This window comes from Podarcis pityusensis, assembly GCF_964106645.2.
Source record: "Podarcis pityusensis genome assembly, chromosome: 2".
Classification (NCBI taxonomy): Eukaryota; Metazoa; Chordata; class Lepidosauria; order Squamata; family Lacertidae; genus Podarcis; species Podarcis pityusensis.
Window position 1 is genome coordinate 107,119,333 of NC_138029.1, and position 14,531 is coordinate 107,133,863.

Below are 14,531 nucleotides of genomic sequence, written 5' to 3' on the forward strand. Positions count from 1 at the left end.
CATATACGTTCACGTTTAATTTCTTCCAGTGTCTAGCAACAGCAAGACATGCTGCAGTTAGAAGATGCACAATTAAGTCTTTGTCTCTAAGATTTTGTGCTTCATCTGCAAATATAGAAAGCAATGCTATTTTGGGATCTAAATTGATCGACTGAGATGTAATTTGTTCCATTTCCTGAAATATTTTTAACCAGAAGTTTTTAATCAATGGGCATTTCTACCACATGTGTATAAATGTTCCTTCATTCCCACAATTTCTCCAGCATTGTGGAGAAATATTTTTGTCTATTTTGCTTAGCAATGTGGGATGCAAGTACCATCTGTGGGTTAGCTTTAAGGTGTTTTCTCTTATTTGGGCAGAAATAGCTCAAAGGGGGGCTTTTTGCCACATTCCTTCCCACAAACCATCATCAATCCCTTCTCCCAAGTCTCTTTCCCATCTAGTCTTCGAGATACAGCATATATTCAACACAAAAAACAGTGATAATTTGTTGTTGACAAAGGACAGCTGGAGGGTCCCATTACCTTCAGTAGCTTGGGGCCTCATCAAACCTAAATTCGGGCCCTGCCTGTGTCAATGTGCACAAGTAGGCACATGTGTGGAATACTGCTCTCCCACAGCACCACCACAAGCCTGGCCAGCACTATATACCAAGGGGAGCTCCACAGGTTGACCTCCAACTACAACCCCCAATATTATTGACCACTGGCCATGCTGGCTGGGATTGACGGGAGCTGGGAGCCCACAGAATCTACAGGTTCCCACACCGACTACCACAAGTGCAACGCTGCAAAGAGAGTGAAGGTGTCTGACTGCATCCAGGATTTTAGGATGTCACAGAGTTGCATCTTCCTGGGGGAGAAGGGTGGCAGTCTTCCAGCAGATGGAAGTAAGCTCAAACGAAAGGGAGAGCTTTTCAGGGGAGCAAGTTTGAAGGCCTTTCTGCTTAGTCCTAGCCACCTTAGAACATGCAATGTCCCCCCCCCCACACACACACCAAAGGGACTTGAACTTACCTACCTCGGCCGACTCCCCGCCAGAGCGAATTCCCCTCCTCGCATCTCTTTCAGACAGCTACCGCACAGTCATCCCTTCCTTGCTTCTCTGCCCCGTCCCCACCTACATGTTTTTTATTTTGTGTGTGGGGTTTTTAAAAAAATTCTAAATGAAGAACTGAAGTTGGGAAATGGGGACATGCTACGGGGTGACCTGGTTTAGCTGAGGTTTCCTGTTGGGCTGACTCTACAGGTAATGAGGACGCTCAACGGCAACTCATCAGCCGATGCGGTGAAAGGAAGCACGTGCAGAAACACTGGGTGAGAGAGAGGGTGGGGAGAGGCAGAGAGAGAGAGAGAGGAGAGGGAGCTTCTTCCATCGAGGGCATGTCAAGCAGCCAGCCATTCTGGCCTGACTCTGCCACACCCGTGATGCTCTGATCAAACATCAACATGTAGATCTTGGCTACCTCCCAAGGGCACAAATACACATTGATTAGAATGAGTAGCAGGAAGCCCTGTAGGTTACGTAGGTCAGGCCAGGAAACTTGGTTTTTTTCACCCAGCTCGGGCAAGGTCCCATCGGCACAAAACACTAGTGTTTACATTTCAGAAACAAGAGAGTTCCGAACAGCCTGGAAGTCAGGTCCTTTCTCCATTATCTAGGATGCCTGTCTGTCCCACAAGACAACACTTTGCATGCATAGTATTCAAAACGCCTACAAAGATCTCAAGAGATTCACAGCAGACCTGGGAGGCAGGGCAGCATTATTTATGTGTGTTGCATTAATAACCTGCCTCTTTTCCATGATGGAACTCAGGGCAGCTTTGAGATCATAGAATTGTAGAGTTGGAAAGGACCCTGAGGATCATCTAGTCCAATCCCCTGCAATGCAGGGAGATGCAGCTGTCCCAGACGGGGATCGAACCTGAAACCTTGGTGTTATCAGCACCATGCTCTCACCAACTGAGCTGTCTAGGCTTACAAGAGGTTCCCAGGCAGTTTGCCACCCAGACCTGCTTTGCTCCAGCAAGGTGGTTACTTCACGAAAGGGTGTTTGGGGTAAAATAACAAAACTTGGGTGAAATGATACTTATATGACCATTTTGGGGGGCGGGGCATGTCAGCCTGCTCTGGCCAAAACGACAAACGGTCTAGCGGTAAGGGATGGAGGGATCTGTCAATTATAGTTCTCGCAGTTTCTCATTTCCCCAAATTTAAATTCAGTTCTGCACATTTCCACGGCAATTTGTGGGTTCTTTTGTAATCCTTAGGAACGTTCATCAGCATCTTGGCAAATATTTCTCCTAATAAACACATTTTTGTATGCAGTTTTGAATAACGTACACTTTTCTGAAAAGCAATTTCCCCAAATACAGTGGTACCTCGGGATGCGAACAGGATTCGTTCCGGAGCCCCGTTTGCATCCTGAATGGAACGTAAAATGCAACGGCATGTCTGCGCATGCGCAGGTCGTGTTTTGCCACTTCTGCGCATGCGTGTGACGTCATTTTGAGCGTCTGCGCATGCGCGAGCGACAAAACCCGGAAGTAACGCTCTCTGTTACTTCTGGGTTGCCACAGAGTGCAACCCAAAAGCGCTCAACCTGAAGCACATTCAACCCGAGGTATGTCTGTACAATGCGTTTTTACAGCAAGTAATACATTGCACACTAACAGCTTAAAAGAAGAAGAATTGCATTTCTCCCTTATAATATATATGCATTTTTGTAAACAGTGGTTGAGAAATTCATTGCAAAATTCAGAGAAGTGTGAATTTCAAAGGACGGCTTTGTTTCAGTTTGCATATTGTTTAAGAAAGCACGAGTCCAACAGATACACCTTTAAATATGAAGTGAATAAGATTTATCCACCATCCCAAGCTAGCAGCACCTTAAAGGCTAGCCAATTTATTACAGCACAAGATTTCATGGATCAAAGTCAACTATATCAGACACATGATCTTAAAACGGCAGATGCGTTCGTCTAATCCAGATCAGCAAGATCCTATGCCATACTATGTTGGCTAGACTTTAAAGCGCCACTAACCTATTTGTTACTGACATGACCCTGCTAAGCGAGTTGTCGTCACTGTGAATGCTTGCACAGAACGCTTTATTTAAATGAAGGCTCACCTACCCTGGTTCAAAGGAGGCAGGGTAGGGGATTATATCAGATTACATGGCTCTTGCAAACTGGAATGGGATAAGGTAAACCTGGGTTCAGTTTATGACCCAAAAGTTGTCAATTACAGTTTCGAAGGCAGAGGGCCTTCTCAGTAGTGGTGCCCGCCCTAAGGAATGCCCTCCCAGCAGATGTCAAGGAAATAAACAACTACCTGACTTTTAGAAGACATCTGAAGGCAGCCCTGTTTAGGGAAGTTTTTAATGTTTGACGTTTTATTGTATTTTTAATATTCTGTTGGGATAAGGTTACCAGATTTTTTTTCAAAGAATCTGGGGACACTTTTTTTAAAAAAAGACAAAAAAAGTTATTTTAAAAAGTTATCTTTTAAAAAAACAAGAAATAATATCTTCTCTTCTGTGGTCTCCTCTGTCACACGGCCTTCCTCTGGGCCCCGGCCTGCTCTCTTGGAGTGCTAGCCACCGTGGAGTAGGCTCAGGTCGCGCCTGGGCTTGGCCACGTGTCCTTGCCCTCCCAGTGCTCTCCTACCTTTCCTCCTCAGTGGCGGCAGCAGCGACGCAACAAGGTCGGGGCTCCCCTCTTTTTTCTCCTTCCTCTTTCTCTCTCTTCCTTCTCCTTCTCCTCTCCTCCTTCTCCCTACGTCGGCTCTGGGGTTTTCCTGACCCCGGAGCGCCACTGAGCAGTTGGCCACATGGCTGGGCGCTCTCGCAGCAGTGGCAGTGGCAGTCTCAGCAGCCCAGAGCCAGCCTAGTCGCGCAGTTGGCTCTGGCTGGCTTCAGGAGCTGCTCGCTGCCGTGGCACCTGCCATTTTGCCTCGCTGGCATATGATGTGTCTTGTGCCGTTGAACTAATCACGCAACATTCATTGCCTACTAATAAATCTACAACACTTAAAATATAAATCCAGGGACATTAAATGAAATCCGAGGACATTCCAGGGACAGATTTGTAAATCCGGGGATTGTCCCCGGGAAACGGGGATGTCTGGTAACCATACGTTGGCAGCCACCCAGAGTGGCTGGGGAGACCCAGCCAAATGGGCAGGGTATAAATAAATTACTACTACTACTACTACTACTACTACAGTTTCAATGTATTACCTGGGGGTTGGAGGGTCACCCTTTCAAAACCGGATTGACATGCATACTTCCAAAAAGAAAGGCCATACATGGTTTGCGTGGGGTACATGTGATGGGAAGGATCTCTGTCTAAAACCTTAAAAGACCTGCTGGCAGTCAGGGCTGACAAGATTAGATGGACCAAAATTAAGGTGGCGTCCTAAATTCGTATCTCTCAGCTTTCCTCGCCTTGGGTAATAGTTGTGTAAGTTAATAACATTGCTTACATAATGCTTGACAGCATTCAGAGTGCTTCACATATATTATCTTGCGGCAATACTGTAAGTAGTTCAGTATGATTATTCCCATACTGCAGATGGGAGAGACTGAGCTTGGGAGACAGCAGCTTGTCTAAGGATCTAGGTGAATTCACGGCAGGTGCAAGATTCAAAGCACGAATTCCAGATCTGCGGCTTTGCAACTGGGCCACTGGACTCCACTGGTTCCTAACTTTCCTTTTTACATCCTGCTGTGACATTCCTATTCAGATGCTGGAACAGTATATTTCAAATCAGATGTCCAGCTGGCCAGGGGTGGAAAACCTGCCTTGGTCTTCTGCTCTGTGCCTTTAATAGCAGACATCAGGATAGGAGACCTTTTGCAACCTGGAGATAAGCATTAGCTGTTATAATGTTCAGGAGCAAGTAAAAAAGTTGGCAGGCAGGATCCCCAGTGTAGCAAATTCCACCAGGAGTTCCAGCTGGGCAGGACTTTGAAGTCCAGGGCCCCACTCGGCTTAAGAAGCAGCCCCCCCCCCCAATGAAGGAAGGCTGCCTTTTGAAATGTGAAGTGATAATCCCCTCACCACCCCGGTTAACACCATCAAGTTCAGACTCTAAAATTATCTAACTGCACCACTGAGTTCCACAGCACTTATTTCCACGTTAAACACAGATGATAGCTCAGTTGGCTAGAGCGTAATGCTGATACAGTGGTACCTCAGGTTAAGAACATAATTCGTTCTGGAGATCCGTTCTTAACCTGAAACTGTTCTTAACCTGAAGCACCACTTTAGCTAATAGGGCCTCCCGCTGCCGCTGCGCAATTTCTGTTCTCATCATGAAGAAAAGTTCTTAACCCGAGGTACTATTTCTGGGTTAGCGGAATCTGTAACCTGAAGCATCTGTAACCTGAAGCGTCTGTAACCCGAGGTACCACTGTAATGCCAAGGTTGCAGGTTCGTTCCCCGTATGGGGCAGCTGCATATTCCGGCATCGCAGGGAGCATGACTACATTCTCCTCAGGGTCCCTTCCAACTCTACAATTCTATAATTTTAAGTTACCTTTCGCTCTATAAGACGCACCAGACCACAAGACGCACCTAGTTTTTGGAGGAGGAAAACAAGAAAGAAAAAAAATTCTGAATCTCAGAAGCCAGAATAGCAAGAGGGATCTCTGTGCAGTGAAAGCAGCAATCCCTCTTGCTGTTCTGGCTTCTGGGATAGCTGTGCAGCATGCATTTGCTCCATAAGACGCACACACATTTCCCCTTACTTTTTAGGAGGGAAAAAGTGAGTCCTATAGAGCAAAAAATACGGTAGTGTGCATACTGCAGCTCTCGAAATGTTCAAGGACTGACTTAATCTTCAGTCTGCTGCAGCAAAACCAACACAGAGACTTGCGATACCTTGCAGAGGGCTCATGTCCATGAAAAAACATGCAACTAAAACGTGCAATTAAAAAGAAAATGGCGGAACAAGACTTCTTGGGTGGCGGTTGTTACTACATCTGGTTTGATTTTGATTTTGCTCCAAATACCAGTGCCCGAAAAAGGAGTCCCTCCCTTTTGAGGAATGAAAACTCATAGCAGTCTTAGCATTTCAGTTGTTATTCTTATTCTTGATATCTCTGTTATGAACAGCCCACCCTTCACCCTAAGGTCCCGAGGCGGTTGCAGCAATTAAAACACAGTGTTAAAAACATTTCAAAACAACTTACCATCACAAGAAATAAGGCAGGTGCTAAAGACGTACAACTCGGGTGCCAAAAGCCAAGGTAAAGAGGGGCGTCTTCAGCATTTGCTGAAAGCTGTATATAACAAAAATGCCAAGACACACCTCTGTGGGGAGGGAGTTCCACAATTTAGGGGCTGCCACAGAGAATGGCCTCTGCCGATCTTCACACCTGAGGGGTCTAGGGGGAAGGAGGCAGCCTGTCAGGTATTTGTCCCATCAGAAAAGATAACACTGCAGCTATTTCTGTGCATCTCATTCTGTGGTGCCAATACGACTCCTATTTACTATATACAGCCAGGACCTTTCACTACCGCCCACCTATGAGTCATGCGAAAACATCCTTCATGCTACGAGCCAGGTAGCTTGAAGCTAGCCAACACTCCTGTCGAAACAGATACCCTTGGATTCACTTTCTAGGTTGGTATCAAATCAACATTTTTTTCCTCTTCTCGCTGTATGTTGGGGGACGTTTTCCATCAATGTGGTTGAGGCTGCTGCGGCAAGACTAATTAAGAGGCCTAAATCTTTAATACTGGGAATTGGATCTGAGCCCCAGGTTGGGCAAAAGATTCCTGCAGGAGGTTGGACTACATGACCCTTGTGGTCCCTTCCAACATGATCAATGGGAAGATGTAGAATGGAGAGATGTAGGCTTGCAAAACGTTAGGGAAATTCCTGACATGTCCTGGTTTTCGGGTGTAAAAATGGCGTCTGGGGGGAATTTTGCCGAAACGGCAAAGTGTCAGGGAAAGCCCGGATGTATGGCAACGCAATGGAAAAAGCAGTGGAAACAGCTCAAAACCTTTAAAATCACTATTTTGGGGCTAGGTTTTCCCCCAAAAGCTCAAGAATCTGGGTTTGTTCCCTCCCAAAAATTTTTGGTTGTTTCCTAAAAAAACCTCAACAACTTTGCGGGTTTCAGGAATTCTACTTTTTGAAATATGGGAACCCTAGGAAAGATGTGCAAATATCTCACATGAATACCAGGAGGGTTGTAGGATATATGCTCATTACTTTAATGTCTGTGGCCTTTTTTGCCTCTCCAAAACTGCTGCTTGTTGTCCTTTTCACACATAGGCACCTTGCCCCCTTCCCCTGTTTAAAGGGGTGGAGATAAGGGGGGGAAAGCTGTTTGTCGATGGAATGGAATGGTTGCTGAAACTGTCCTTTTTGCACCACAGCACAGAGACATTTCCCCTCTCTTTTTGGAGCTGGGGAGCTGGGGAGGAGCTGGGGAGCGCCTTGCCAAGGGCGCAAGGGACCCTACGTATGCCTCTGATAATATAGAACCAACTCTTCATGTTGTGGTTTGAACCCTTGGTCTCTGTTCCAGGAGCCATTTTCTCATGTCACAGACACCTTCGCCCCTGATCTCATTAGTGTAATTATAAATGAATTCATTGTTTCAATACCCAGAAGCGGTGCCAGAAAAGGAGGTGCCGGAACTCACCATGAACGCCTCCTTTGTTCTCTTAGAATGGCAAAGGCGCCCACCTGAGAGATGCCAGAACTGAATTTCTGCAAGTTCCAGCTTGAAAAAAAAGCCCTACCCTGAAGTCCATAAAGGTAAAGGTAAAGGACTCTTGACAGTTAAGTCCAGTCGCAGACGACTCTGGGGTTGCAGTGCTCATCTCGCTGTACAGGCCGAGGGAGCCGGCGTTTGTCCACAGACAGTTTTTCCTGGTCATGTGGCCAGCACGGAAATGCCATTTACCTTCCTGCCAGAGCGGTACCTATTTATCTACTTGCACTTTGACGTGCTTTCAAACTGCTAGGTTGGCAGGAGCTGGGACCGAGCAACAGGAGCTCACCCCATCGCGGGGATTCGAACCACCGAACTTCTGATCGGCAAGCCCAAGACGCTCAGTGGTTTAGACCACAGCACCACCCAAGTCCCTCCTTAAGTCCATACGCGTATGCAAAACCTGGTCCTGTGTACGCTTACTCAGAAGTAAGGGCCACTGTTTCCAGTGGGGCACACTTTCAGATAAGTATACATAGGACTGCAGTCTAACTTAATGGCAAGATACATTGACTGATAAGGATAAAGGCACACATTTCACATGGTTTGGTCTGCATGATTCTTTCTAAAACTTTAAATAGCAGCTGGTGGTGGGGGGGCAATCAGGATGAAGATCACAGTATAGGACATTTTTTTTAACCCTTCAAACCCCTTGTCATTATCCTGATAAACATTTCCCCTCCTTCCCAGTTTATTTACAATAAGTGGGGAGCTGGCATTAAACTTATCGGAGTAAGGAGAAGGGTTGATTTGCAGTCCAGGAACACATGGAGCCACAATTATATTTAGCACAGTAATAGTGAGAACCCGCCAGGTCTTATCGGGGCAGATAACAGCCATTTATATAATAATGTTCAAGTTTCATAATGAAAGGAAGCTTAAAAAGCATCACACTAAGGAGCAGCTCCTGAGTCTCCATAGCGACTGTAGGCAGTATGTAATTAAGTATAATCATGTGTTCTTCTGGAGAGTATCTTTCCCCTATTAACCTGAGCAGCGCTTCATTTCTAAAATGAAAACGTCCTGGGTTCAGGCCTGCCTGGACATGGAAGCCATGATGAAGCCATGATGTAGGCATGTACTATTATTGCTCTGTGCCTGCCTTTACTTGCAGCCATCTTAGCCTATAGTCAGATGTATATAAAACAACTAGACTGTACCTACTAATAAGCCCACCTCGAGAACTTGTCTGTGTTCCCAGAATTTAAGCAGAATTTGTTGGCCTGACCAGAATTTTATCCTGTTGGCCACTTGTGTGAGAAATTGAGGATACGAAAACAGAATATTTGTATTTTAGGAACCTGCCCCCGCTAATTTGTTTTAAACTGATTTAAAATTGTATAGTGGTACCTCAGGTTACATACGCTTCAGGTTACATACGCTTCAGGTTACAGACTCCGCTAACCCAGAAATAGTGCTTCAGGTTAAGAACTTTGCTTCAGGATGAGAACAGAAATTGTGCTCCGGCGGTGCGGCAGCAGCAGGAGGCCCCATTAGCTAAAGTGGTGCTTCAGGTTAAGAACAGTTTCAGGTTTAAGAACAGACCTCCGGAACGAATTAAGTACTTAACCAGAGGTACCACTGTATTTTAAAATTGCTGTAACCAGCCCAGGGACCTAGCGGTGAAGGACAGGTTGGAAGGAAAGAAAGAAAGAAAGAAAGAAAGAAAGAAAGAAAGGAAGGAAGGAAGGAAGGAAGGAAGGCCATTTCCATCTGAAAGTTTTTTGTTCAGTGGTTTACTCTGTAGTAAAATGATTGCAGCATTTGACCACAGCAAAACAAACAGACTATGCATACACACCATACATTTAAAGCACAATACTCCCTCTAAAGAAACATTAGAACTGTAGTTTAATCCTGGCAGAGCTACAGTTCTCAGCACCCTTAACGAACTACAGTTTCCCAAGATTTAGAAATAGGTGTCTGCTTTAAATATACTAGCGCATTTGCGGTCAAAGGGGCCTTTCTGTAGAGGAGGTGAATTATTGACAAAAAAGGACAAACATGGTCAAACCAATTAAAGCTTCACTTCCTTATTCATCATTAAAAAAACAAACACAGAGATAATTAAAGAGGAGTGAAGGGGAAGTAATGGAAATTAAGCAGAGAAAAACAAACTGAAATATAATTGGCCGACTAATAGGAATTTAATTGTGTGATGTCTGAATTAAAGCTCTTGAGTTTCCCCAGTGATCCTGAAAACCTCTAGAAGTCTAGAGAAGAACAGAATCTATGTGGCTGCATGATGATTTCAACACGGAAATCACTAAACTATGTATTCCTACCACGCTTGGATTCAACCAATTATTATTTTTCTACTGATTAAATGCATAATATAACACTTTGGCATGTTCAAAGTGCTTTGCATGGATTATCTTAATCATATTTACCAAAACCATTATTATTATTAGTAGTAGTAGTAGTAGTAGTAGTAGTATTACAAGTAAGGTAAAGGTAAAGGGACCCCTGACCATTAGGTCCAGTTGTGACCGACTCTGGGGTTGCGGCGCTCATCTCACTTTATTGGCCGAGGGAGCCGGTGTACATCTTCCGGGTCATGTGGCCAGCATGACTAAGCCTGTTGTGGCGAACCGGAGCAGCACACGGAAATGCCGTTTACCTTCCCACTGGAGCGGTACCTATTTATCTACTTGCACTTTGACGTGTTTTCGAACTGCTAGGTTGGCAGGAGCAGGGACCAAGCAACGGGAGCTCACCCCGTCGCAGGGATTCGAACCGCCGACCTTCTGATCAGCAAGCCCTAGGCCCTGTGGTTTAACCCACAGCACCACCCGCGTCCCTTAGGTATTACAAGTACTGTACTACTAATAATGTTGCTGTTAACCCCATATTAGGGGCTGAAATTAAAGGATGGTGGCCCATGCTTTTTTCTAGAAAAATAGCTGCCAGAACTCACCATGAAGTTGTTACGATAAGTGCCACTTTTTAACAACAACAAATAGAGCTGCCATGTTGAAGGACATGATATATGATCTCCTTATCTGATGAGATCCTTGGAGCAATAGAGAAGCTTGAAAGAGTTAAAATGACAGCAGGAAAAATCCCTTTGTCATGACAAAATGGTACAGACACGCGTTTGCCCGATGTCTGCCCCGAATTCTGAGCGAGCCAGCTTTTTATACATTTGCAGAATACAATACCACCTGATTTCTTGTAAACCACCTGATTTCTGGGAAATCAAAAGTTATAGTAAGGTCCTATTACCATGTAAGGTCTTGGTTTCCCTCCTTCCTGCCATCTCTCATCCCTGCCATCTCCCACATCACCACGGCCATGTGCATTCCTGAGTTTGCTTATCTCTTTACAACCTTCAATAATAAACATTTGAGCCTGTTCCATCAATGCCAGCCTTGTTCTCCTGACGGACCTCTCCTTTCTAAGAAAGGCCTTTGGGGGGTTTGCTATGGCCCTACAATGTTATAATAAAAATACTGCTCCCTTTCCCTTATGGGGGATCTAAGAGCCCATATAGAGCCCATATAGTAGGTTCTCTATTGGTAGGAGAAAATAACAGAGGCCAACCAGAGAATACTGAGAAGCAAGGCAGTTAGTAAGCCTGATCTTTATTAACTGTTGCAACAGGGAGCTCACAACCACACGCAGGAGGCAGGCGGGACCCAGAACAATGGTGCACAAGCCCTTATATAGACTTTTGAAGCTGCCCACCCTGTAGCCAAAGACCGCCCCCCTAAACATCATACATACATACATCGCAGAAGGGGGCGGGCTACTGCAGAAATCCTGTCTGGCAAGATACTGATAATGGTCACTTGGTTGCTTTACCTAGGCAGCCAGGCCATTCCTTTTAAGACGCTAAATACTTCTTTCCTGAACCCAGGTCACAGGCTCACCCTGTTCATACACAATACGCCCTTAAGATAGGATTTGTGAGCAAAGAGGCAATGGTGAGGTTTTCCCATTTCCTTCCTCACTGCAGAAAAATTTTGAGGTGGCTGGAAGGGGCAAAATGGCTTCGGGATTGTTCTGTACTACAGTGGTACCTCAGGTTACATATGCTTCGGGTTACATACGCTTCAGGTTACAGACTCCGCTAACCCAGAAATAGTGCTTCAGGTTAAGAACTTTGCTTCAGGATGATAACAGAAATTGTGCTCCAGTGGCGCGGCGGCAGCGGGAGGCCCCATTAGCTAAAGTGATGCTTTAGGTTAAGAACAGTTTCATGTTAAGAACGGACCTCTGGAACGAATTCAGTACTTAACCTGAGGTACCACTGTATTTCAGACATTTGGTGCCATTATTGCCTACCCTTGAGTACTGCACCGTTGGTAGCAAAGGCATATTTGAACCATTCATTTCTTGGTTCGAATTAGTTAAGTTTCTGATGGCCACTAAATTTATTAAATGGTAGCCCGGTGATCCTTTTCCCTCCTAGAAAAGCTATTCTGAATGCAGCGACAAGAGGCAGAGTGCTTAACCCCTTCCCCACCAACTTGCTTCCTCCCAATCCTCTTCTGAAAAGGCCACATCCCCACCAGTCATCTGCAGCACATTTTAAGCATATGCCTTCCCTCAAAGAATCCTGGGTGTTAAGTTGTGGGTGAACATATCAGACAACACAGCGATTCTTCAAACAGCTCTTGTTTATTCACAGGCCAGAACAGAACTGAACTGAAGGATTCAGCCAGCCTGCTTATACAGAGCTCCACTACAATGCAACAGTAACCACTTTCTGTAACTATCCAATCACTGAACATCACTTTCAATCCCTTATTTGCATATGTGGACCTGAGTGAAAACTATCTACAGTATCCCCCTACTAGCCCAGGGTGAGAACTTCAGTACATAACACCGGGAACTGTAGTTTTACCCTCTACAGTGCTTCCATTCCCAGCACTCTTAACAAACAACAGCTCCCAGGATTCTTTGTGCTTCAGATGTGCTTTTAAATAGATGGCGGGAATGTGCTCTCTTCCCCGCAGGGTTTCAAATGCTTGTTTGCAGTGCCAAACACATCACTGAAATCAGCAAAGGAAAAGCCACTGCCCAAAAATTGCGGCGGGGAAAGGCTTAAGCATTCCAACCTTCCTCTCTTGTTCTCACTCAGCCACTCCTCAGCAGCTTTTCCAGCAGAAGATAGGCCATGTGGTTAAAATTGCATTGTATAACATGTTGGCAGCGCTATTTTTCTAGAAAAAGAGGTGCCACTGCCGGAACTCACCATAAACACCTCTCTTGTTATCTTATACAGTTGTACCTTGGAAGTCGAATGGAATCTGTTCCGGAAATCCGTTCGACTTCCAAAACGTTCAGAAACCAAAGTGTGGCTTCTGATTGGCTGCAGGAAGCTCCTGCCACCAGTCAGAAGCCATGGAAGCCCCGTCGGACGTTCGGCTTCTGAAAATCATTCGAAAACCGGAACACTCACTTCCGGGTTTCAATTGATCGAGAGCCAATTTGTTTGGGAGCCAAGGCGCTCGAGCTACAAGGTGTTTGAGATTCAAGGTATAACTGTACAGTGGTACCTCCAGTTATAAACTTAATCCGTTTTGGAGGTCCATTTGTAACCCAAAACCGCTGGCTAATGGCGCCTCCTGCTGCAGCCGCGCACAACTTCCACTCTCATCCTGGGGCAAAGGTCGCAACAAGGGGCATCTACTTCCAGGTTAGCGGAGCTCGTAACCCACAGCGTTCGCAAGGAGGATGGTACATAACACGAGGCTCCACTGTAATGGCAACAGTGCCCACCTGAGAGGTGCCAGAACCGAGTTATGGTGAGTTCCTGCTTTCTAAAAAGCCCTATATGTTGCGTGGCTGTATTAGCACTACCTAATCCGTTCAGAAGGTCGGCGGTTTGAATCCCCATGACGGGGTGAGCTCCCGTTGCTCGGTCCCAGCTTCTGCCAACCTAGCAGTTCGAAAGCACGAAGTGCAAGTAGATAAATAGGTACCACTCCTGTGGGAAGGTAAACGGCGTTTCCGTGCGCTGCTCTGGTTCGCCAGAAGCGGCTTAGTCATGCTGGCCACATGACCCGGAAGCTGTACGCCGGCTCCCTCGGCCAATAAAGCGAGATGAGCCCCAGAGTTGTCTGCAACTGGACCTAACAGTCAGGGGTTCCTTTACCTTTAATTTGCAATCTGTAAAGTAAATAAATCTGCTAAGGGCTCCCTCTTGTGCACACCATAGCAATGTATGTAGCGGCTGCCGCATAAAAGCAGTGCAGCCACCACACTTCGCTGGGAGTTGCAGCAATGTCCCAGCAAAAATGTTTCCAGGCACTCCTTGCATATTTGAAAATATATGTGATCATTTTTATTCTAACACCCTCCCCCCCTCAAAGTTTAAGTACTACATAGAAAACTGCTTTTGTACCAGGTTGGACTATTTTATCCATCTCGCTCAATATTGTCTACTTTGGCTGGCAACAGCTCTCCTGATCTGCCTGATCCTTTTAGCTTGAGATCTCAGCCTGGGACTTTCTGCATCCAAAGCATCTGCTCTACAGCTGATCTACAGTCCGCCCGTCCTGTCCCAGCGTAAAATAATTCAGCATACAACATGCCACCTTTTCCAGAATGCTTTTACATCTTCAAAGAGCTTCACAATCCTTAGCTTTTATCTCCCGCAACAGACAAGGAAGAAGGCTAAGCCAAGGCAGTCTTTTGTCTGAGGCTACCCAGCAAACTAAGGGACGCGGGTGGCGCTGTGGGTTAAACCACAGAGCCTAGGACTTGCCGATCAGAAGGTCGGCGGTTCGAATCCCCGCGACGGGGTGAGCTCCCGTTGTTCGGTTCCTGCTCCTGCCCACCTAGCAG

General features: G+C 45.9%; 1 protein-coding gene across 5 annotated transcripts in view; it reads right to left on the reverse strand.

Moving 5' to 3' along the window:
• Positions 1 to 14,531, reverse strand: part of IL17RE (interleukin 17 receptor E) — a 52,637-nt gene that overhangs the window by 35,889 nt on the left and 2,217 nt on the right. The window contains exon 1 of one of the 5 annotated variants that reach the window (XR_013982114.1): positions 6,198 to 6,469. The exons of 1 other annotated variant lie outside the window; for it this stretch is intronic. The gene's annotated coding sequence lies outside the window, so the exon portion shown is untranslated. Of the gene's footprint in view, positions 1 to 1,017; positions 1,308 to 6,197; positions 6,470 to 14,531 lie in introns of those variants that run through there. 3 more of the 5 variants (XM_080991960.1, XM_080991963.1, XM_080991962.1) reach the window with 3 other exon arrangements.